We start from the raw sequence: 23,885 nt of genomic DNA, 5'->3' as shown, positions 1-23,885 counted from the left end.
AGACCTTCCTCTCGGGGGTCAGACGCCTCTGTCAGGCTCAGGCATGCCCCACCCTGTTCCCTTGGGCAAGAAGTCCCAGAAGCTGATGTACCGGGGTTCTTTTTCCCAGCCTTACAAAGGGTTCAGCATTCTGGAGAAAGGGGCTGCGCGCAGATGATTAAGAAGGAGTCCAGAAGGAGTCCGTGGACGAAAGATATTTTTGAAAGGCATTGGGGGTCAGAGGAGCTTCCAGCTAAAGGAGCTAGAAGACTCTACCTTGAAAGCAACACAACCTGTCCTAAGGCAAGGTGGAAATATATACTTCAAAGGGTACAGTATCAAAGAATATACCGAAACATTTCAGTTTCGGGAATAGCCTACAGCTGTTCAGGTGTTTGGCCAACAGGAGGCAGTAAAATGCCCTGAGCTGTCTGGCAGCTAACAATCCCATTCAGGTTTGGGGGAAGTGCCTTTTAGCCATTTCCAGCAGGTAAACTACATGTGACTCAACCCTGTTGAGCTCCCCAAGCTTCACCAACCTTTTGGTAAAACTCCTGTAATTATTACATGCTGGAATTGGTTCTCGGCACTGATGGGTCTTGGTTCTAAGCAGAGCTGGCACTCTGGGGCTGCCTGAGCCTGGGAGACGCTCCTGGATCCCTATTCCTCTGTTTCTCTGCAGTTCAAGGGGTTTTTAAGCTCAGAGATGGAAGGTTCTGGAAACACGAACTCCAGCATGGCTCTGGAGGTGAGAACACTGAGGGTGAGTGGAGGAGGGCCGTCCATATGGAAGGGTGTCACTGCCCCAAAGCAGTCCCCAAGACCTGGAGGCTCCACTGGCCCCACCACGGCCACGGCACCTCCTCCTGGGCCCTGGGCCCACGTGGCCCACCATGGCGTGGCCCTCCCTGGGCCTGCAGCATGGCCACTGTGGAGCTGCGCCCACTCTGGGGCCAGGTCAGAGCCAGGCCCCACAAGGCGGCAGATGTCAGAAGCAGGCGGCTCTTGGTGCTGGAGAGCATGGCCAGAGCCAGCTGAAGAGGAAGGGGTTGGGGTCCCCCTCCCCAACTCTGGAGGGATTTGGAACATGGGCCATACTCTCGGAAGTGCCATCTGCCCCTGAACCTCCCCCCTGGGATGTGGGCCTGGCTGGGCAGGGTGAGCGCCTGGCCTGAGCCTCAGCACAGCACAGACGGAGGGCGGGGACCTGCAGGCCCCAGGGTTGTGGGAGGCATGTTTTGTCCACCCTGTGGGAGAACAGCATTTTGATGAATGCTGTTGTTTTAAAGCAATGCTGTAACTCCAGGAGGACATTTGTCACAACCTTCCCTAGAGGAGGTGGCGGACAGAGCGAGATGGGACCCAGCAAGGCGGTGGGGGAGAGGGGGTGTTGGGAGCACAGGGAAGCGGAGATGCTCCCTCCGCTTGGAAATCAAGGAAGGGGCCTGAATCTGGGGTGTGGGGCAGCTCTGGGAGCTGGAAAGGACGGTGGCCCCACTGGCAAAGGGTCTGCCTTGCCAGGGTCTCTGCCCAGGGGCTCCTACAGGTGAGGGGGACGTGAGCCTAGCTGCGGCCTCCTCAGCAGCCTGGGCTGGGCCGTGGGCACTGCTGGCCCTCTGGGCGGTCCCCACTGCAGAATGTCCTAGAAACCCCAGGCGGGACCCCTGGCTGTGGCAGGAGACACACACCTAGGAAAGGCATCGGTGCACCTCGGGGCTGGGTCGGGCTGCAGGGACCTGCTTGTACTCCCACTGGCCTCAAGGAAGCCACGTACCTTTAACGCATAGAGCATGGCCTCCTGTGAGCGACCCGTGGGGCAGAGGCTCGGTGCATGCTTTCTTATCCTCAGGTCGCCCGTTCCTTCGGCGGCGCACGCCGGGCACACGGGTGTGGGTACGTGTGTGAGTGCCTGGTCCTGGGAAAGGTTTCTTCTTTCTCAGCCCAGGGGCATTGGGAGAGGCCACCCTCAGCCTGTGGGCCCCTCGCTCCCCACGGCTGGCTCTTTCTCCGCAGTCCAAGGGGTTTTTAAAGCTCAGAGATGGAAGGTTCTGGAAACACCAACTCCAGCATGGCTCCAGAGGGTGAGTGGGAGGAGGACTGGTCCACAGGGGAGTGCACAGGGGAGTGCCCAGGGGAGTGTCTGGAAGGGGTGTCACTGCCCCAAACCGGTCCCCAAACCTAGAGGCTCCGCTGGCCCCGTTACGGCCATGACACCTCCTCCCGGGCATGGCCGGCCTCCCCATCACAGACACCAACCCGATACGACCACCGGCCTGCACTGGGCTGGGGCTGCCAGCATCAGGCCGCAGCCAGAAGGAGATGCCAGGATGGGCCCCGCCGCCCAGTGCAGGGCAGAGGCCACAGTCACGGGCACTGGGGGGGAAGGGCCCTCGAGAGCAGAAACGCTGCTCAGAAGACCCCGCTGATCCCCTTGTGACCCCCAAGGTGACCCGAGGAGATGAGGGGAGAAGTCAGCTCTCCCCAGACCGCCAGGGTGGCCTCAACGGGGAGCCTGTCCCAGGGCAGGAGGCAGCCAATCAATGATTCTGTCATTATTGATGTTTCTATCTCTTCCTTCTTCTCTGAAATCAATAAAAATATTATTAATAACAATAATAGTAATAATGGCTCCCATGCATCAGAGGTGAGGACCAGATGAAACGGCGCACGCCAGCCCACCACCCAGTGCACGCGAGCCGTTCACTAAATGTCTGCCACCACGTTGCTCTGCCCTGAGCACCCTTCACCCACACAGCGTCTTCAAGCTGGGGGTGGCTTCCCCGCGGTCTCTTGGGCAAGGGCCCAGCCACCGGCCAGCGTTCGGGCAGCGACTCCTGTGTGCAGGGACGTCCCCGTGGAGAGCTCGCGCTGTTGGATTCCCAGTCAAGCGCAGGTGCCCGGGTTGCAGCTCGATCAGGGCTGGTCTGGGTGTGCACAGGAGGTGGTCAATCAATGAGTCTCTTTCACATGGATGTCTCTCTCCTCCTCCTCCCTCCCTTCCACTCTGTCTAAAAATCAATGGGAAAAAATCCTGGGTGAGGATTGAAAAAAGTCTGAAAATGAACATACCTGTTAAAGGCCCCTGGACAGTCACTGCGCAGAAGCCTGACCTGGATGGCACAGCACAGCCAATGCGGAGCCCCCCTCTTTCTTGCCCCCCCCCCTCCCGCCATTGACCACAGGTGGCAGAGCCTTCCCCAGCCCCTCAGCAGCCGCCCGTGGCCTGAGGGGTGCACCCAGCCCCGAGTTCACCCACCCTGAAGGCTGAGGCACTTCTGAGCTCTGGAATTGTGGCCCACGAGGCAGAGGGGCCCAGGCGCCAGCTCCAGGGTGAAGGCTGTCTGCGCCCACCAGGTGCCCGCGCTGGGGAGGAAGGCACCCCTCCCCCAAGCCGGGAATGAAGGGATCCAGGATGGTTGATCTCCGGAGACACCCAGACCACCCTGTGGTGCCCGCGCAACCTGAGAGGCAGGTGAGGCGAGGTGGGGAGCCTGCCAGGTGCCCCTAGATGGGAGACCTGGGGGTTAGTCACTGTCCGGGGCCTGAGCCGACTGAGAATACAAGCCACCCTCCCAGCCTCAGCAGGTAGGGGACCGGGAGTGGGGACTGATGCCAGGCCCTCGTTGGCTGCTCTGGGGACAGGGAGGCTCCAACAGGGGCCCAGAGAGCAAACTGGAAACCTGGGGGGCAGGGTCACAGGCACCAGGGTGGGGTCACAGGCACCAGGGTGGGGTCACAGGCACCAGGGCGGGGTCGCAGCTGCCAGGTGGCCTGCCCGGGAGGACCACGCTGCAGCTCCGGTTGGGCGCAGGCTCCTCTCCCCCAGCCGGGGCTCAGCGCCCAGGAACCAGGCGGCCTGTGCAGAGCCGCCTCCTGACCAGGGAGGTTTGTGTCAGACCAGCCCCAGTCACCCCCTGGAAACAGGATCTGGCCGGGCGGAGCCGGCCCACTCAGGGGCGGGGGTTCTGTAAAGGCGCGTTCCAGGAAAACTGTGGTACATCTACACAATGGAATACTACGCTGCCATAAAAAAGAAGGAATTATTACCACTTGTAGGCACCTGGATGGAATTAGAGAACATTATGCTGAGTGAAATAAGCCAGTCAATGTAAGAAAAATACCACATGATCTCACTCATTTGGGGATAATGAAAAACAGTATAAACTGATAAACAAAAAGATAGATACAGAAACAGTAAAGCATCAAACAGACTGTCAAATTACAGCGGGAAGGTTAGGGAGAGGTGGGGGAAATAAGAGATCAACCGAAGAACTTGTATGCATGCATATAAGAGTAACCAATGGATGCAAAACATTGGGGCGTGAGGGCATGTATGGGAGTGGGGTGGGGGGGGGATGATAAGATATGTACACATATAATACCTTAATAAAAAAAAATTAAAAATAAATAAATAAATAAAGACGCGTTCCCCGGACCCTGACAACTGCAGCAGTGACACACCCAGCGCTGGAGGCGGGCGAGCTGCCTCAGCCTCCGACTGAGACAGGAGAGGACGGAGCAGCGGGGCCCCTCAGGCCGCCCTTCCCTGCAGGCTGGGCGGACCCAGCGGCACTGCCATCCCCGAGGGGCCCAGGGGGCGGCTGGGGACCGGGCAGGAGACACCTCCTGCCACTGATGTCAAACCTCCACCCCTGCAGACGCTGCAGCTGTAATGAGATGTTTTAAACTGACCACCAGGCGGTGCTGGGAACCACACCAGGTCCTGGGCCTGTGGTTCCACCCCCCAGCCCCCACACCCCACCACCTTGGGGGACCTGGGCATAGTCCCAGGGCAGGCTCCACCCCCTGAGACTAAAGAGCAAAGGCACCCACGTGGGACCTGGGATGGGGCCTCCGAGGTTCAGAGGAGGGAGGGGTTCAAAGGACTGAAGACCCACGGGAAGAGGGAACACCCGGCAGGGCCCCGGCAAAGGGCTGGCCATGGGCTCCAGAATATTATGGGGGACTTGAGGGCAATGAACGCCAACGCCACCCTGGGGTGCCCCCTAGACAAGTGGATGCTGCTGAGGGCTCAGGTTGGGACTAGAAACAGGCAGGTGTCCCTTCTGCAGAGGCCACGCCACGGAGGGGCCTAGAGGATTAGGCCCTGCTTCAGGCCTGGGGCCCAGGGGCTCAGGAGGCCACATGTCCCAGGAAGAGGCCTGTGCCACCACAGCCAGCGGCACCAGGTGGTGGAGCAGGAGGGAGGGGGCTGGAGGCGAGGCGCACAGACCTCCCTGCACCTGGGCCTCACCTGAGCCTCCCTAGGGTCTTCCTGCACCTGGGTCTCACCTGGGCCTCCTTGCACCTGGGCCTCACTGGGGCTTCCCTGCATCTGCTCCAAGTCCTCCTGGGCAGACAGAACTGAAGCTGCATTGCCTTGGGAGGGGGATCACCCAGGTCTCCATCACCAGAATGTATGACTCCAGGCAGGATTAGGGGGGACAGTGCCTGCCCAGGCAGAGGGGGAGAGAAAGGGCCAGGGAGAGGCTGGAAGCAGGGTCCAGGTGAAGCGAGGCTGGGCCCTCCTTTCCGATGTTCCCAGGTCAGTGAGCACAATTCGAACCCGGAGGCCCAGGGTCGGCAGCAGCGGGACCCAATTCCCAAGTTGGGTCACCCACCGGCCCCAGGAGGACCAAAGGCCCCACAGTGACCCCTACAGAGACTGGGGGCAATTGATCAACCAGAGGCCTTCACAATGGGATTGGGTTCCAAAACGGGCTCGGACAGCAGGCTGAGGTGGCCGTGCCCTGCCGAGGAGCCTCAAGACAGAGCCGGGCAGGGTCCCATCCACCAGCCGGGCAAGGCCTCCCAGGCACCCCAGTCCTGCACCCACCCACAGACTCCCTGGGGCCTGCCTCGGGCCACAGGCCATCAGGGGATTCCAGGATCCCCGGGCGGGATGGAGAGGAGGGGGGCAGGCCTGTGTCACTGTGTTGTGCTTACTGCTCCGGGTTTGTTTGTCACAGCCACAGTGTCACAGTGCCCATCAAAGCCCGCTGGAGCCCCTTCCCAGCTGCCAGTAAGGTAAGGTGCTCAGTTCTTCTGAGGAAGCTAAGCCGCCTTGGGGTGAGGCCCTCACTTCATCCGGCAACCAGCACCACTCCCGGCTGCGCTCGCCCAGCACTAACCCTCACCATGGCCTCCATCTCGGAGCTCGCCCACATCTACTCCGCCCTTATCCCGAGGCAGTGACGGTAACCGGTAACCGCAGGAGAAGACAATGCCCTCATTAAAGCAGCTGCTATAAATGTTGACCCTTCCTGGCCAGGCTTGTTTGGGCCAATGTCAACATGGGGAGTCTCATCTGCAATGTGGGAGCTGGTGGACCTGGCCCTCCACCGCTGCTGCCCCAGCTGAGGAGAAAATGGAAGCCAAGAAAGAAGAATCTGAGGAGTCTGGTCATGACGTGGGCTTGGTCTTTTTGACTAAACTGGCTCTTTTGTAACACATTCAATAAAAGCTGACCTCTGCTGCAAAAACAAACAAAAAACCCCGCTGGAGCGAGCGGGCCTGCCCTCTGCCCACAGTGGCGCCACCCCTGGATTTTGAACGGGGCCCCATCACCATGGGTATGGTGGTACCACAGCAGTGCAGCCCGAAGCACAAACCCTCTGGGTGGCAGACACAGTGAGCGCCCCTCGGCTCCCCCACAGGGGTCCCTCGCGCCAGCTCCAGGGACCGTGAAACCCCCGGTCCCCATGTGAAGGGGCCCACCAGACACCTGGGCCAGGGCCTCCCGCAGGCCAGGGCCTCCGACCACACACAGGAGCTTTTTGCCAAGGCCCCTCCCACAGTACGACTACGGATATAGCTACCACAGTGACAGACCTGCCACCATAAACCCAGCCACGCCGCCAGGCCCTCAGGCCACCAGAGGCCGCTCCCAGGGTCATAGCGCTGACGCTAGGCCTCCAGGACCACTTCCACCTGCTGCTGGGGCCTCAGGGGGCTCTTCCCAGACCCCACAGGCCAATGCCCGGCAAGTTCAACACCAGCAGGAAGGTCAGAGCCGCCCTGGGCAGACCGTCTGAGCTGAGGCTTCCAACAGGCAGGGCCCCAGGCACCCTCAGGGGGCTGAGGGAGAGCTGGGCCTGCACTCGGCTCTGCGCAGGCAGCTCACCCCTGAGCCGAGCGGGCAGGCAGGGCTCTGGGTGGGGGCACCTCCAGCCTCTGGGGTCCTAAGCAGGGGGGTGGGGGAGGGCCTGCTCCTGGCATGGCCTGCGGGGTCCCAGGGCCTCTCCCCCGGGAGCAGGACTGCCTGCCAGGTTCTTGGCCTCCGTGTGTCTCAGGCACCAGGTCGAAATCCAACCTCAGGGACTGGCCTCCAGGGAAAGCCCTTCCCCTCGGAGGAGCCGGCCACCCCACCCAGCGGCAGGGGCACCCACTCCACCCATCTGAGCTGGGTGCAGGTTCCTGGTGGGGGATACCGCCCTCGGAGCTGGGTGCAGGTTCCTGGTCGGGGACACCGCCTGGGGCCTGGCCGTGTCCTCAGCCCCGGGGGCCACCCCCACTCTGGCTGCACAGCTCGGGCTCCCACCCGCCCACCCTTTGCATGCTCGGACCCTGTCCACATCCAGGCTTCTGGCCCAGGGGCCGCCCACCAGTGGGCGTAAGATGTAGCATGTGACCGAGGGCTTGTCATCACGGCCACTCGGTGACGTACAGACATGGCGGCAGAGCTGAAGCCAAAACCTTCCAGAAGGGCAGCCTGGGTCAGACACCGCACCCTCTCGAAAGCCCCACCGCCAGCCCCAGGGCAGCAGCTCCGGACAGGCTGGAGGACAGCTCCTCCCACCAGGCCGGTCTGGGCGCTGAGACCTTCCTGCCCAGCCTCCGCCTCCCTCCTCCCCGGCCATTGCCCCACCCTGTCCCCTGCTCAGGCTGAAACCTGCCCCCCAGTACTCCCCCCAGGGCAGACAGGGGCCCAGGCCAGCCCTTGGGGTAGCCTAGCTCCTCCTGTAACAGGCAGAGGGGCCCCCATCCAAAGACCCACGGACCCTGGACCCTGGACCCTGGACACCAGGGGCAGACTAGATGCCCACTGAGCCCCAAGCTCAGCCCAGGCCCCCACAGGCAGGTCCCAGCAGCCAGACCTGGTCGCCAGGCACCATCCCCACCCTGGGTCAGCTGGTTGAGCCCCGCCAGCGCAGCAGGCCCTGAATCTCCACATTTCATCTGCCCAGCTCCCCCAGGATCGAGGCCTGGGCATTCACCTTGAGTGGACCCAGGCATCCTGAGCACTCTTCGCCCCCCCTCCCCCAGCCCACCCCGGGGTCTGCAGACCTGTCCCAGCGACTGGGAACCCGCCTGGGCCCCAGGACAGCTCCCGGCCTCCGCAGCAGCCCTGGTGGCACCGGGCGCGTGGGCCTCACCTCCAGGCCCCGGCTATTGTCGCAGGGTCACAGGGCGCCAGACAGCGGTCTGAGCAGTTACCTCCCAAAGCAACAGCCAGGGCTGGCTCAGCGCCACCCTAGGTGCCCCGCACCCTCAGGCCCACTCTGACCCTGGCCTGGCAGCTCACCACTTTGAGCCTGGGGCCCCGAGGCCTCAGTCCTCTGACATCTGGCCCTTGGAGGGATGGGCTCCCCAAGCCCGAGGTCTCTGCTCCAGAGGGGACCCAGGCCGACTCGTCTAACTGGCACAGAAATCCCCAGCTGCTGGGGCCGGCAGCATCCAGCGTGGCAGAGGGCAGTGCAGGGCCGGGGCGGACCAAACAGCGGGTGGGTGGGGGAACAGACCTGGCTCACGCAGGCAAAGGCTGAGGGGTGGGCTCCTGCCAGCTCAAGGCTGGGCTCAGGGTCAGCGCATGGCCCGCCCCTGACCATGGAGGGAGCCCAGGTGCCACCAGGCCTCCTGCAAGTTAACTGCTGTCCTCCCGGCAGCCCCTCCTCACAGTGGAGACACGGAGGCGTGGACCAGGCCTACCCAGCCCGCGATGGCGGAGGCTGGGAGCCCAGGCAGCAGCCCAGAGCCCTCGGCCTGTGGGCACCCTGCCCACCAGGCCCCAGGGACCCTCTGCCTGCCCTGCACCCTGCCCACACCTGCCCCAGGGACCCTCGGCCTGCCCAGCACCCTGCCCACCAGACCCCAGGGACCCTCTGCCTGCCCAGCACGCTGCCCACCGGACCCCAGGGACCCTCTGCCTGCCCAGCACCCTGCCCACACCTGCCCCAGGGACCCTCTGCCTGCCCTGCACCCTGCCCACTGGGCCCCAGAGACCCTCTGCCTGCCCAGCACCCTGCCCACCAGACCCCAGGGACCCTCTGCCTGCCCAGCACGCTGCCCACCGGACCCCAGGGACCCTCTGCCTGCCCAGCACCCTGCCCACACCTGCCCCAGGGACCCTCTGCCTGCCCAGCACCCTGCCCACCGGGCCCCAGGGACCCTCTGCCTGCCCAGCACGCTGTCCACCGGGCCCCAGGGACCCTCTGCCTGCCCAGCACGCTGTCCACCGGGCCCCAGGGACCCTCTGCCTGCCCAGCACCCTGTCCACCGGGCCCCAGGGACCCTCTGCCTGCCCAGCACGCTGTCCACCAGACCCCAGGGACCCTCTGCCTGCCCAGCACCCTGCCCACACCTGCCCCAGGGACCCTCTGCCTGCCCAGCACCCTGCCCACCGGGCCCCAGGGACCCTCTGCCTGCCCAGCACGCTGTCCACCGGGCCCCAGGGACCCTCTGCCTGCCCAGCACGCTGCCCACCGGACCCCAGGGACCCTCTGCCTGCCCAGCACGCTGCCCACCGGACCCCAGGGACCCTCTGCCTGCCCTGCACCCTGTCCACCGGGCCCCAGGGACCCTCTGCCTGCCCAGCACGCTGCCCACCGGACCCCAGGGACCCTCTGCCTGCCCTGCACCCTGCCCACCGGACCCCAGAGACCCTCTGCCTGTCCAGCACCCTGCCCACTGGCCCAGGGACCCTCTGCCTGCCCTGCACCCTGCCCACCAGACCCCAGAGACCCTCTGCCTGTCCAGCACCCTGCCCACTGGCCCAGGGACCCTCTGCCTGCCCTGCACCCTGCCCACCAGACCCCAGAGACCCTCTGCCTGTCCAGCACCCTGCCCACTGGCCCAGGGACCCTCTCCTGAAGATGAGTCTGCAGGTGAAGCTCAGGGCCTCCGGGCCCCAGGGCACCCAGAGGCCCCTCAGCGGAGCACACCCCCAGCCCTGTCTGCAGCTCAGCTTCCAGAGGCAACGCCTACCTTGGCTTGTCCCTGGAGGACGGCTGGAGGGGCCGTGACCTGGCCAGAACCAGCTGTGAGCTGTGTGCCTCCAGCCCGGCCCTGGGACAGCCATATTGTCCTGGCCTCTGTCACTGTGGGTATTGGAGTAGCTCCACAGTGACTCAGCCTGTGCTCAGAACCCACCCGCCCCACCCGGCACCCTGCCCTGCTCGGGGCCGGGCCGCCCCTCCTGCCATCCTCCCACCTGTCATAGGAGGCGGTGACCTCACAGGGGGCTCTGAGCAGACACAGGGAAGCTGCAGGGAGAGAGGCCACAGCCACCTCCCTGGTGTCCAGTGCCGGTGCCCTGGGCAGCGCTGACCGGGCCTCCAAGTGTCCACCCCTCCTTCCCAGGCCCTGCCCGGGAGGCCCCCCCTCAAAGCCTGTGCCCCATCCAGAGGCCAGGGCACAGGACGGAGCTCGGCCCCATGGGAGGCCCTCCCGGCCCTTGGCCTCAGGCCTGGACCCATGGACAGGGAGCCCAACCCACGTGCCCTCCCAGGGCCCAGCCTCGCCTCCTTCCCCCCACCTCCCACCCCTCCTCTTTCCACTGGACAGGGACAGGGACAGGGACGTTCCAGGACCCCTCGGTGGGGAGGGGGTGCAGAGGATCTGGAGCTGAGCTGGTCCCCCAAGAGCACCGTGACCCCACCCACTTTTCCCACCAACCTCGGGGCGCTGTCCCGGTTCTCAAGTCCCAGCTCCCTCCCGTGCAGCCTGCAGCAAGGCAGGCTCAGTGTGGACCATGCCCGGGTGCAGGGCAGGGGCCGGCAGCTACAGGAGGAGGGAGCTCTGCTGAGGACGCCATGCCCCGCCCCGCCCTGCCCTCCCAGAGGGAGGCAGATTCTGCAGGGGACCCTCTCACAGTGTGAATACCCCCACAGTGGCTCAGGCCAGACCTAAAAGCTTCTTTGTGAGACTCTGCTCCTCCGGGATCCCCTCCCTCCCACAGCGCCCCCAGTGACGCCCCAGCACCAGCCCGGGGCTCAGGCTGCCCCTCCGATCCAGGGCGTCTCTGTCGCAGAGCCTACGTGCCATGGGCTTCTTCCCACATGGGCCGGGCTGGAAACCCCGCCAAAGCCACAAGCTCTGCGACCCGGGGCTCAGGAGATGCATCCAGAGAGCAAGGACCCCGCCCCCCTTCCAGGCTGAGGAGCACAGGGGTGTGCTGAGCCCCCCAGGCCAGGAGGTTTCTGGTCCTGCCTGTGTCACCGTGGTACAGTAGCGGCTGGTCCCACAGTGACACTCACCCGGCCTGAAACCGTCGCAGGAACGAGCCCTGGGGGTCCGAGGTGCAGCGCCGCCCTTCTGGCCAGGAGTTGCCCTTGTGCTCCCCCCTCCTCCCCAGGGGACGGCCAGAGCCTGAGGGGGCTCCTGGGCCAGGATGTGGGCCCCGCCTGGATGCGCCCTGGGTCCTGACAGAATTTTTGCGGGCCTCAGACACTGTGGGTATAACTACAGGGGCTCACAGTGCCACAGGCCACTCATAAAACCCAGGGAAGAGGCCAGGCCTGGACCTGCTGGGGATCCTGAGCGGCCCTGAGTCACGGTGGGTATATGGGAACTACCACTGTGAGACAGGCTGGGGCTGAAACTGTCCCATGGCCTTCGGGGAGCCAGCCCGGGTCAGAGGGCGAGCCTGGCTCCAGGCCTGGCAGTCACAAGCTCCATGGGCAGCCCCCACAGCCTGGGCACCCCTCGGTGTCCCGCTCCATGGTGAGCGTCGGGGGCTGGGCCCATCAGTGGATGCGCTCCGGGGACCCTGGCCAGAGCTGACCTTTGAGGTGCCAGCAGGCATGACCCCCCACCTATGTCATCCAGAGCCAACAGCAGGAGCACAGATACCCCAGGCTCAGGACCCACATCCAGGAGGCCCAGAGCTCGCCTGACCCCATGGGTCCACCAGGACCACAGACCCTTCCCGCCCGCCCCCCGCCCCCACTGGCTATGACCTTCCCAGGGCCAGCTGGACAGTCACTCACCGGGTCTCCGCTCTTTCAGAAAGCCAGGCCAGGCGGCCAGTGCAGAAGCTGACGGTCAGTGGTCAGCAGAGCCAACCGCCCTTCCCTCATGGGAAATGGTCACCCAGGGGGCATCCTCCATGAAGCCCTCAGGACACAGCCCTTCCCGCGTCCTCACAGGGCCTCTGTCCAGGCTCTGGGAGCTCGGCCACACCGGGCAGCAGGTGCCCCAGCCCACAGCCGGGCCCCGGAAGCCTGTACCCACCACTCCACAGGTGAGTCTCCTATGAGCAGCCTGTCCCCAGAGGGTCCAGGCCCCGGGCAGGAGCTCAGGGCTGCACTCACCGGCTCCCTTCCTAGCCACAGGCACCTTGCACCCAGGTCCCAGCAGGCAGCACGGGCAGCCCCAGACAGCTGTTCCCCAACGGTGACCCAGGCACTGAGGGGGGCCGCCAGCAGGCAGGAAGCAGATAAGCTCCCGGCCAGCTTGGTCTCCAAACCACTAACCCTGGAGCCCCTTCCTGCCCCCACCACTCCCCACACTCAGCCTAGGAGGTTTTCACACACTTCTCGCATGGAGCTGCTGTCGCTCTAGATGGATGTCTCTGCAGTTTGTTTGCATCTTCTGGTCAATAATGTTTCTTCATCCCCTCCCAATGCTGCAAAGCTTCGTTCACCCATGCACTCGTTCATCAGAGGGCCTGAGCCAGGCCCGAGCCGGGCCCTGCGTGTGACCACGTGAGGCCCCGAGGGAGCCGCAGGGCGAGCAAGGAGAGTGGGTCACCTGGTCCAATCCAGTCTGGGTCAGTCAGGGTGGCTTCCTGGAGGAGGCATCACTTTATTTATTTTTTTTAAATATATTTTATTGATATTTTACAGAGAGGAAGGGAGAGGGATAGAGAGCTAGAAACATCGATGAGAGAGAAACATCGATCAGCTGCCTCCTGCACACACCCTACTGGGGATGTGCCTGCAACCAAGGTACATGCCCTTGACCGGAATCGAACCCAGGACCCCTCAGTCCGCAGGCCGGCGCTCTATCCACTGAGCCAAACCGGTTTCGGCTGGAGGAGGCATCACTTTAGCTGCAGTTGGAGTGAAGGAGCCTCCGGGCTTGTGATGCCCTGGCTATGTGGGGACCGGAGACTTAGCTGGAAGAACCGAAGGTCTGAGGTCCCTGGAGACCTGCCCTGGCACTCAGGAACCAGCTGGAGGGGGCAAAGGGCGTGGCAGGGCCCTGCGACACCAGCAAGGCAGTGAGACACAAGCCCCCTCCGGATCCCTAAGCTCAGCGCATTGCACTTCAATGCCCAGTGTCACCAGGGAATCTCCTCAAGACGCAGATGCAGCAGTTCTGGGGGGCGGCCCAGGCCTGCTGATGCCAATCGTCCTGAAGGGCAGGATGGGGTGGGGGACTCCAGGGAGCCCCTCACACAGCCAGCCCAGCCTCAGGCAGGCCTGGACAGGATGTCGTCCCTGCCAGGACGCTCTGCTCAGACCGGACAGCATGGCAGTAGGAGGCTGCACAGGCACCATGCCCCATTACCCCCACCATCGCCCAGGCCACCTCAACATCTGCCCACGTATCCCTTGCGGTGACCCCATTGCCACCCCAGGGCCTGGGCGGACTTTCTGTTGCCTCTTCCCTCCTGTCTAAGAGACCAGCCTCCCTGGGAGCCTCAGCCTCAGAGTGACACAGGCACACTCACACTCTTCACACTCACACGCACACTCCTCCCAATCATGCTCACCACATTCACACTCACACTCTCATACTCACACTTCTCACACTCCTCACACTCACACTCCTCACACTCACACTCACACACTCCTCACATTCCTCACACTCCTCACACTCATACACTTCTCACATTCCTCACGCACCTCACACTCCTCACACTCACACTCACACTCACACACTCCTCACACTCACACTCCTCACACTCACTCACACACTTCTCACACTGCTCACACTCCTCACACTTCTCACACTCACACACTTCTCACACTACTCACACTCCTCACACTCATACACTTCTCACATTCCTCACACTCCTCACACTCCTCACACTCACACACTTCTCACACTCCTCACACTCATACACTTCTCACACTCCTCACACTCCTCACATTTCTCACACTCACACACTCCTAACACTCCTAACACTCCTCACACTCACACACTTCTCACACTCCTCACACTCATACACTTCTCACACTCCTCACACTCCTCACATTTCTCACACTCACACACTCCTCACACTCCTAACACTCCTCACACTCATACACTTCTCACACTCCTCACACTCCTCACACTCATACACTTCTCACACTCCTCACACTCCTCACACTCATACACTCCTCACACTCCTCACACTCCTCACATTTCTCACACTCACACACTCCTCACACTCCTAACACTCACACACTCCTCACACTCCTCACACTCACACACTTCTCACACTCCTCACACTCTTCACACTCCTCACACTCACACACTTCTCACAATCCTCACACTCCTCACACTCATACACTTCTCACAATCCTCACACTCCTCACACTACTCACACTCCTCACACTCACACACTTCTCAGACTCCTCACACTCACACACTCCTCACACTCCTCACACTCACACACTCCTCACACTCCTCACACTCACACACTTCTCACACTCCTCACACTCCTCACACTCCTCACACTCCTCACACTCATACACTTCTCACATTCCTCACACTCCTCACACTCACACACTCCTCACACTCCTCACACTCCTCACACTCACACACTTCTCACACTCCTCACACTCCTCACACTCACACACTTCGCAGACTCCTCACACTCCTCACACTCACACACTCCTCACACTCCTCACAAACACACACTCCTCACACTCCTCACACTCACACTCTCCCAATCATGCTCACCACATTCACACTCACACTTCTCACACTCACACTCCTCTCACTCACATTCCTCACACTCCTCACAATCATGCTCACTGCATTCACACTCACACTCCTGACACACTCTTCACACTCATGCTCACCACATTCACACACACTTCTCACACTCCTCACACACTTCTCACACTCCTCACACTCCTCACATTTCTCACACTCACACACTTCTCACACTGCTCACATTGCTCACACTCCTCACACTCCTCACACTCCTCACACTCCTCACACACTCCTCACACTCACACTCCTCACACTCACACACACCACACAGTGAGTGCCTGCCTTCCTGGTCGCCCCCCTCATCTGTGGAAGGTGCATCCTTTCCCCAATCCTTGTCACCTGATGGACACCTTCAGGTCCTTGGCCCTCTCCCTCCAGCCCCTTCTCCCAGGCCAATGTCTGGGCTTCTCCACACCCACCGCTCCCCTCCAGAATCGCAGTTTGAAGCATCCGCCCTCCGCCTGCCCTCCTCTCTTTTCAGTTCATTCCCTGCAGCACCCATGCCCCTCAACCTGCACCTCTGCCCTCCTCCAAGCCTCCCCCATGCCCTCACTCCTCTCCCTGCCATTTTGAATTGGTGGCCACAGGCTGAAGTGGGCTGTGGACCCTCAAGGCCACTGTTACAGCTCCTGCTCCAACCCTCTCTGGGCAGGTTATCCAAGTGCCCCAGCACCCATGGTCCCCACACCCTTCACACACAGCCAAGGGTGCCCCCGTGACCCACATCTGCCCAGTGAGATGTGAGTGGGGTCAGCAGGTGGGGCGTCCAGAGTGTGTCTCACCGTTTGCTGCCTGCCCATCCTGTGCCCACCTGTGAAGGACAGCAGACCACACGTACAGATGGGCCTTCAATGCTCATCGCTGGCCAGTCACAGGGAGGGGCAGCCAGGGACCCAGAGCCAACGTTCCCAGACCTGGTTCAAAGCAACATCCCAGAAATTTCTTTAAATTCCCAGAAAAACAGGACCCAGAGCAGTCAATAGCAAATATATTTTATTCGAATCACTGGACTTTGAAACAAGCAGATGGGCACTTAAGCAAGGAATCCAGCACATTTACAAGAGAGGAACGAATCCGGCCTGATTTCTAAAAACAAAAACAAAACCTTTACCAACGCCTATAAAACACGGTTGGACACAAAATGTGATCCAAGAACTTCATGCCCTACACAGTGGCGTTCAAATACACCACTTATGTGAACACGGGGATTGGCGCCATGTGCTTCGTTACTGAGCCACGGTATATACACTCACATATATTAATATTTCATTATAATGTAAGTTTAACTTTAATAGCCTATATATACATATTTAATATTGACCATGGGTGTATATGTGTACATGTGTATATATACGTACTCAGTATAATACAGACTATTGGAAATAAAAGTATTCCTTTGAATAGAAATAAACGTTATGCAAAAAGATAGAAAAGGAAAGATTCCAACACAAAGACACAACACGTAGGATAAAACTTGGAGCCCACACTGTGGGGCATATGAGAGTGCCACTGACAGACGTGAGCTCGAGGCAGATGGGGCCTGGAACTGGGGTAAAGGAGCTGAGGATGGAGGTTAAGGGTGCAGGCTAAGGATGGGAGCTAAGGATGAGGGATGGGGGATAAGGATAAGGGATAGGGGATAAGGATAAGGGATGGGGTGGGGATGAGGGATAGGGGCTAAGGATGAGGGATGGATACTGAGGATGAGGGATGGAGACTAAGGATGAAGGATGGGGGCTGAGGATGAGGGATGGGGGCTAAGGATGAGGGATGGGGCTAAGGATGATGGATGGGGGCTAAGGATGAGAAGGCTGAGGGATTGAGACTAAGGATGATAGTTGGGAGCTAAGACTGAGGGATGGGGCTAAGGATGAGGAATGGAGGGTAAGGATGAGGGATAGGGGCTAAGGATCAGGGATAGGGGATAAGGATGAGGGATGGGGTGGGGATGAGGGATAGGGGCTAAGGATGATGGATGGGGGCCTAGAATAGAAGGTTGAAGGATTGAGACTAAGGATGAGAGTTGGGGGCTAAGAATGAGGGATGGGGATAAGGATGAGGGTTGGGAGCTAAGGATGAGAAGGATGCGAAATGGAGACTAAGGATGAGGGATAGGGGCTAAGGATGAGGGATGGGGACTGAGGATGAGAGATGGAGACTAAGGATGAGGGATAGGGGCTGAGGATGAGGGATGGAGACTAAGAATGAGGGATGGGGCTGATGATGAGAGATGGAGGCTAAGGATGAGGGATGGGGGCTAAGGATGAGGGATGGGGGTGGGGATGAGGGATAGGAGCTAAGGATGAGGGATGGGAGCTAAGGATGAGGGATGGGAGCTAAGGATGTGTGATGGGGGCTAACGATGAAGGATGGGGGCTAAGGATAAGGGATGGGGGTTAAGGATAAGGGATAGAGATTAAAGATGAGAAGGATGAGGGATGGAGACTAAGGATGAGGGATGGGGACTGAGGATGAGGGATGGAGACTAAGGATGAGGGATGGAGACTAAGGATGAGGGATGGGGGCTGAGGATGACGGATGGAGACTAAGGATGAGGGATGGGGATTGAGGATGAGGGATGGGAGCAAAGGATGAGGGATATGGGCTAAGGATGAATGATGAAGGCTTAGGATGAGGGATGGGGACTGATGATGAGGGATGGGGCCTGAGGATGAAGGGTGGAGACTGAGGATGAGGGATGGGAGCTAAGGATGAGGGATAGGGGCTAAGGATGAGGGTTGAAGGCTAAGGATGAGGGATGGGGACTGAGGATGAGGGATGTGGACTGAGGATGAGGGATGGGAGCTAAGGATGAGGGATGGAGGCTAAGGATGAGGGGTGAGGGCTAAGGATGAGGGACAGGGGGTAAGGTTGAGGGATAGAGGATAAGGATGAGAGATGGGGGCTAAGGATGATGGGTGGGTCTAAGGATGAGAAGGCTGTGGAATTGATACTAAGGATGAGTGTTGGGGGCTAAGAATGAGGGATGGGGCTAAGGATGAGGGATGGGAGCTAAGGATGAGGGTTGGGAGCTAAGGATGAGAAGGATGAGAAATGGAGACTAAGGATAAGGGATAGGGGCTAAGGATGAGGGATGAGGACTGAGAATGAGGGATGGGGACTGAGTATGAGGGATGGGAGCTAAGGATGAGGGATAGGGGCTAAGGATGAAGGATGAAGGCTAAGGATGAGGGATGGGGGCTAAGGATGAGGGATGGGAGCTAAGGATGTGGGATGGGGGCTAACGATGAGGGATAGGGGCTAAGGATGAGGGATAGGGGCTAAGGATGAGGGATAGGGGCTAAGGATGAGGGAGGGGCTTAGGATGATGGATGGGGACTGAGGATGAGGGATGGAGCTAAGGATGAGAGATGGAGCTAAGGATGAGGGTTGGGGGCTAAGGATGAGAAGGATGACAAATGGAGACTAAGGATGAAGGATAGGGGCTAAGGATGAGGAATTGGGACTGAGGATGAGGGATGGAGACTAAGGATGAGGGATGGAGATGAAGGATGAGGGATGGAGACTAAGGATGAGGGATTGGGGCTGAAGATGAGGGATGGGGACTGAAGATGAGGGATGGTTGCTAATGATTAGGGATGGGGGCTGATGATGAGTGATGGGGACTGAGGATGAGGGATGGGGCCTAAGGATGAGGGATGGGGGCTAAGGATGATGGATGGGGGCCTAGAATAGAAGGTTGAAGGATTGAGACTAAGGATGAGAGTTGGGGGCTAAGAATGAGGGATGGGGATAAGGATGAGGGATGGGAGCTAAGGATGAGTAGGATGAGAAATGGAGACTAAGGATGAGGCATAGGGACTAAGGATGAGGGATGGGGACTAGGATGAGGGCTGGGGACTGAGGATGAGGGATGGGAGCTAAGGATGAGGGATGGAGGCTAAGGATGAGGGATGGAGGCTAAGGATGAGGGATAGAGGCTAAGGATGAGGGGTGAGGGCTAAGGATGAGGGATGGGGTATAAGGATGAGGGATAGAGGCTAAGGATGAGAGTTGGGGGCTAAGAATGAGGGATGGGGTCAAGGATGAGGGATGGGAGCTAAGGATGAGGGTTGGGAGCTAAGGATGAGAAGGATGAGAAATGGAGACTAAGGATAAGGGATAGGGGCTAAGGATGAGGGATGAGGACTGAGGATGAGGGATGGGGACTGAGTATGAGGGATGGGAGCTAAGGATGAGGGATAGGGGCTAAGGATGAAGGTTAAAGGCTAAGGATGAGGGATGGGGACTGAGGATGAGGGATGGGACTGATGATGAGGGATGGGAGCTAAGGATGAGGGATGGGTGCCAAGGATGAGGGATGGGATCTAAGGATGAGTGATAGAAGCTAAGGATGAGAGATGGGGACTAAGGATGAGGGATGGAGGGTAAGGATGAGGGATAGGGGCTAAGGATCAGGGATAGGGGCTAAGGATGAGGGATGGGGGCAAGGATGAGGGATAGGGGCTAAGGATGAGGATAGGGGCTAAGGATGAGGGATGGGGGCTAAGGATGAGGGATGGGGGCTAAGTAAGAGAGATGGGGGCTAAGGATGAAGGATGGGGCTAAGAGGAGGGATGGGGGCTGAGGATGAGGGTTGGAGGCTAAGGATGGGGGATGGGGTTGACCTGGAGGAAAGGGGCCAGCAGGGCAAAGTGGGCCCCTCCTCTCCCCCATCAGGCACCAGAGGCCTGGAGAGCCTGGCAGATGTTTCCTGAAGGGCCTGGGGTGGCCCTACCCCTTATTCCTGAGAGGGAGGCAGGAGGCCCCAGAGCAGAGGCCACAGCAGGAAGAGCCTGCAGAGAGGAGCTGAGGGCTTGAGGAAGCCTCCCGTGTGCTATGAGCCACCCCCCAGGAGCCCTGGAGGGCAGGACTCCCACGACCCCAGGACAAAGCAGGCTGTACCTCCCCCGTCACCATCCACTCCCCCAGGGCTCAGAGGCCAGAATCCACACCTCAACCTCGTCTCTGACCCTGGCTGTCCCCCTCGCTGCATCTGTGGCACCACCTCAGCGACCCCTTCATCTCTCCAGACCCGGGATCCTGGGACCCCGCTCTGCTGAGTCCTGGGAGTGCTGCCCAGGACCCTGCTCTCCCTGCCCCCATGGTAGCCCTGTGGTCCTGCATACCATCCCATGGGCTCCCTAACCCTCTCCTAGCACCAGGCCTCCCGTCCTGCACCCCCAGCCCAACCCAAATCTGTCCACACTGGACCAGGCAGAACCTTCTGGAGAGAGACTTTAAGCAAAGCCCCCGACATGTTCAGCCCCTTCACGGGGCCCTCGGGTCACCTGTAAATGCAGCCGCATACAGCCACCTGAGCTCTCCAGGTACCAGGCCAGCCTCTGGGCCTCCACTCCGCAGTTCTTCTGCCTGAAGCGACACACATGTATGCTCATATACTCAATTATGTACACAGGCACTCACACAGGTGTACTCACATGCACACTCATCCACTCATGTACATGTGCACATATGCACACACAGGTGTACTCACATACACACTCATGTGCACACTCACATGTGTACAAATGCATAGATATACACACATGTACATTTACATACTCATGCACATACATGTACACCCATGCTCTCTATCACACACACACACACACACACACACACACACACACACACACACGGGCTTCTCAACACACTGGGCTCGCACCTTCCCCCAGCCAGTGGTCAGGGCACCATTGCACCCTCCCAGACCTCAGGGCTGTGAGGCTGTGAGGCTGTGAGGCTGTGAGGCTGTGACCGGGCCCTGTCCCCTCAGCACAGCCTGCCCTTGGGCACACCTGCAGGCTGGCACCTGGCCCCAGGCAGCCTGTGCTCTACCTCCCCACACCTGGTGCCCTCTGAGTCCTGGTACCAGCCCGTTTGACAGGAGCTGATGCCATCCTCCCTCCCCTCCCTGTGGCCGGGAGTTGGGGGACAGCAGCCTGCCAGGTGTCTGGGAGGGACCCTCTCCCTGCACTGCCCTCCTGAGACCCCTCCACAAGGACCAGACGCCCCAGGGGACTGGGCGGGAACCACCTTGTGGGACACCGTGGCTCAGCAGTGGCCCCCAGGATCCCACACCTGTGGGGAGGCGAACAGGTAGAATTAACGAGATGTGACCAGAGAGAGAAAGCAGCCTCTCGGCTGAGACCCTGACAGACCCCAGGGGGCTGCCCCACAGATCAGCAATGGACTAGGGGTTCAATCAGCCCCCCAAACCCCTCAGGACGAGGCCTTTCTCCACTGAGAACAAACCAAATGTGTGTGTGGGGGGAGGGCATGAGAGAACCTCAGCGCAGCCTTGAATCTACTCTTATTTCTAAAGAAAAGGGAAAAGCAGGACTGGGTGTTGGGGTCTCCTCTGCTCTGTGCCCTCCCATCCCAGCCTGGCCCTCAGGGGGAGACCCACCTCCACCCAACTGCCCCCGCCCCAGCCTGGAGGTTTTGGCTAAGCCAGGAACCACGGTGCTAACTGGGGCACAGTGATTGACAACTCTACAAAAACCCGGCCAGCCGCCCCAGGGCTCAGGGCCAGGGGCGCTAGGGGCTGGGGAGCAGCCGGGGCAGGGTCAGCAGGGGTGAGCCAGGTGTCAGGAAGGAGGTCCAAACCCAGCCCTGGGGACTGGGGGCAGGAGGGAGCCTGCCAGGGGCCGGTGGGTGTGTCTGAGAGCAGAGAGCAGCCTTGGCGTCTCCTGAGGCTCCCTGGGGACCACGGCTGTGGGGATCTCTGAGGCCACAGCTCGGGGCCCACTCACCATACCTATGATTACTTGGAGCACTGGGGCCAGGGCGCCCTGGTCACCGTCTCCCCAGGTGAGTCTGGCGTCTACTGTCCGACCCGGAACAGGAAGGGGCGGGGAGCAGGCTCAGGTGTGCCGGAGCCAGGGGGCCCATTTGGTCTCAGACCTGGGACAGGAGGGAGGGGTGCGTTTTTGTGAGGCAGGAGGCTGCACTACTCACCTGTCTCCCTCCCAGCCCTGGGTCCCTGTGGCCCTGGGCAGGACAGCAGCCTGGCCATCCGGGGGCCTGGGCAGGTTTATGTCTGGGGGGACCGGGAACTGTGTCCCTGTGCAATGCTTTGGATGTGTGGGGCCCAGGGACCCTGGTCACCGTCTCCTCAGGTGAGCCGGCCTCCTCTCTCCTCTGTCCCAGGGCGGGAAAAGAATCTCCAGAGATTTTTTTTATGCTCTATTGGGCTGAGGGTGGGGAAGGTGGCTGTGGAGTTCCCAGGGGACTGCTCCTGGGGCCACTGGGGTCTCCGCTCTGCAAACAACTCTCATGGGGACGGGGCCCTTTGCAAGGGAGGCACAGTAGGCTGTGTCTGGAGGCGAGGAGACGGGATTTTCTGGGGTGGCCAGCGCCGGGCGGGGGGGGGGGGGGGGGGCGGGGGGCGAGGTGGTGGTGGTGCAGTTTTTGTGCACGGCCTAAGGGAGCCCGTGGCAATGTGATAACTTAGCTTACTGGGGCCAGGGGACCCTGGTCACCGTCTCCTCAGGTAAGCCAGCTTCCTCTCTCCTCCTCTGTCCTGGGGCGGGAAAGGACTTTCCAGAGATTTTCTTTTGCTCTATGAGGGGCCCTGTGGAGTCCCCAGCGGGCTGCCCCGGAGGCCACTGCAGACAGCCTCTCGTGGGGGACAGGAGTGGTGGACAGCAGAGAGGGCTGCGTTCTCGGGGTGCAGAGTCCTGAGGAGAGGAGTTTTCTGGTGGCTGGTGCCAGGCGGGGCCGGGTTTTTGTACGTGGCCTAAGGGAGCCTGGGGCAATGTGACTTTGACTACTGGGGCCAGGGCACCATGGTCACCGTCTCCTCAGGTGAGTCCTCCCAACCCCTCTCTCCTCTCTCTCTCAGAGGGTTTTTGATGCTTTTTGGGGAAAATGAGTGTTTCTGGGTCTCGGGTCCAGGAGGACTGAGCCAGCCTGGGGACTCAGGAAGGCACCGGGGGTACTGTGGCTCCCCGGGACGCAGAGGACGATTTGGACTCTCTCCTCCGGCTCTGCGGCCGGGGGTCTCTCTGGGTCTCGGCCACCCTTGGCCTCCGGGCCCTGTGGCCCCCTCTGCCCTCCTGGGCGCCACCTGAGGTGGACGTGAGGCCCGAGCTGGGAGCCGGTTTTTGCCCGGGACCTGGGCGCAGCTATCACAATGTGACAGCTGGTTTGAATACTGGGGCCAGGGCACCCTGGTCACCGTCTCCTCAGGTGAGTCCTATGCCGTCCCCACTGCAGCTGCACTTGGGGAGGTCGGGCGTCGGGTCTGGATATCGGAGACGCCGAGGTATTTTGGAGGTCAGGAAAGGGAGCCGGGGAGAGGGTCCCCCAAGTGGGGCTTGAGATGGACCTCCCCTCTCCAAAGACAGCGACATGAGACTGCAGGGGCCGTGTGACTGCGCTGCCCCGCTCCGTGGGCTCCGCCGCGCCCGCTGTGAGCATGTGGCCGGCTGTGCTGCTTGGATTTCTGAGTCCCAGTCAAGGCTGTTGGCTCATGGCCAGGGGCCCGGGCAGCCTCCGGTGATGCCGGGCCAGCGCCCCAGTTTTTGTGGGGTGAGGCTGGAGATTGCACTGTTGTGATTCCTATGGCATGGACTACTGGGGCCAGGGCATCCTGGTCACCGTCTCCGCAGGTAAGAACAATAGCCCTCCTCGGGCCTTTCTTTCCTGTTCTCTTGGTGGGTCTTTCTGGGCGTCAGTGGCTGGTCCTCGGGACGTGTCCCCCTGGCCTGGGGCCTGGGCAGGTTGGCCAGGGAGGACAGGGGCCGGGGCGCAGG

General features: G+C 60.8%; 1 gene segment (V, D, J or C); it reads left to right on the top strand.

Annotated features, from left to right (window-relative positions):
• LOC308238770 (immunoglobulin gamma-1 heavy chain-like) overlaps positions 1 to 23,885 on the top strand; it is a 143,042-nt gene that overhangs the window by 63,083 nt on the left and 56,074 nt on the right. Inside the window, exon 3 of the C gene segment in view lies at positions 23,273 to 23,319.

Source organism: Plecotus auritus (assembly GCF_963455305.1).
Source record: "Plecotus auritus genome assembly, chromosome: 14".
In the NCBI taxonomy this organism is placed as follows: domain Eukaryota; kingdom Metazoa; phylum Chordata; class Mammalia; order Chiroptera; family Vespertilionidae; genus Plecotus; species Plecotus auritus.
This window is presented reverse-complemented; position numbering and strand designations above follow the sequence as displayed.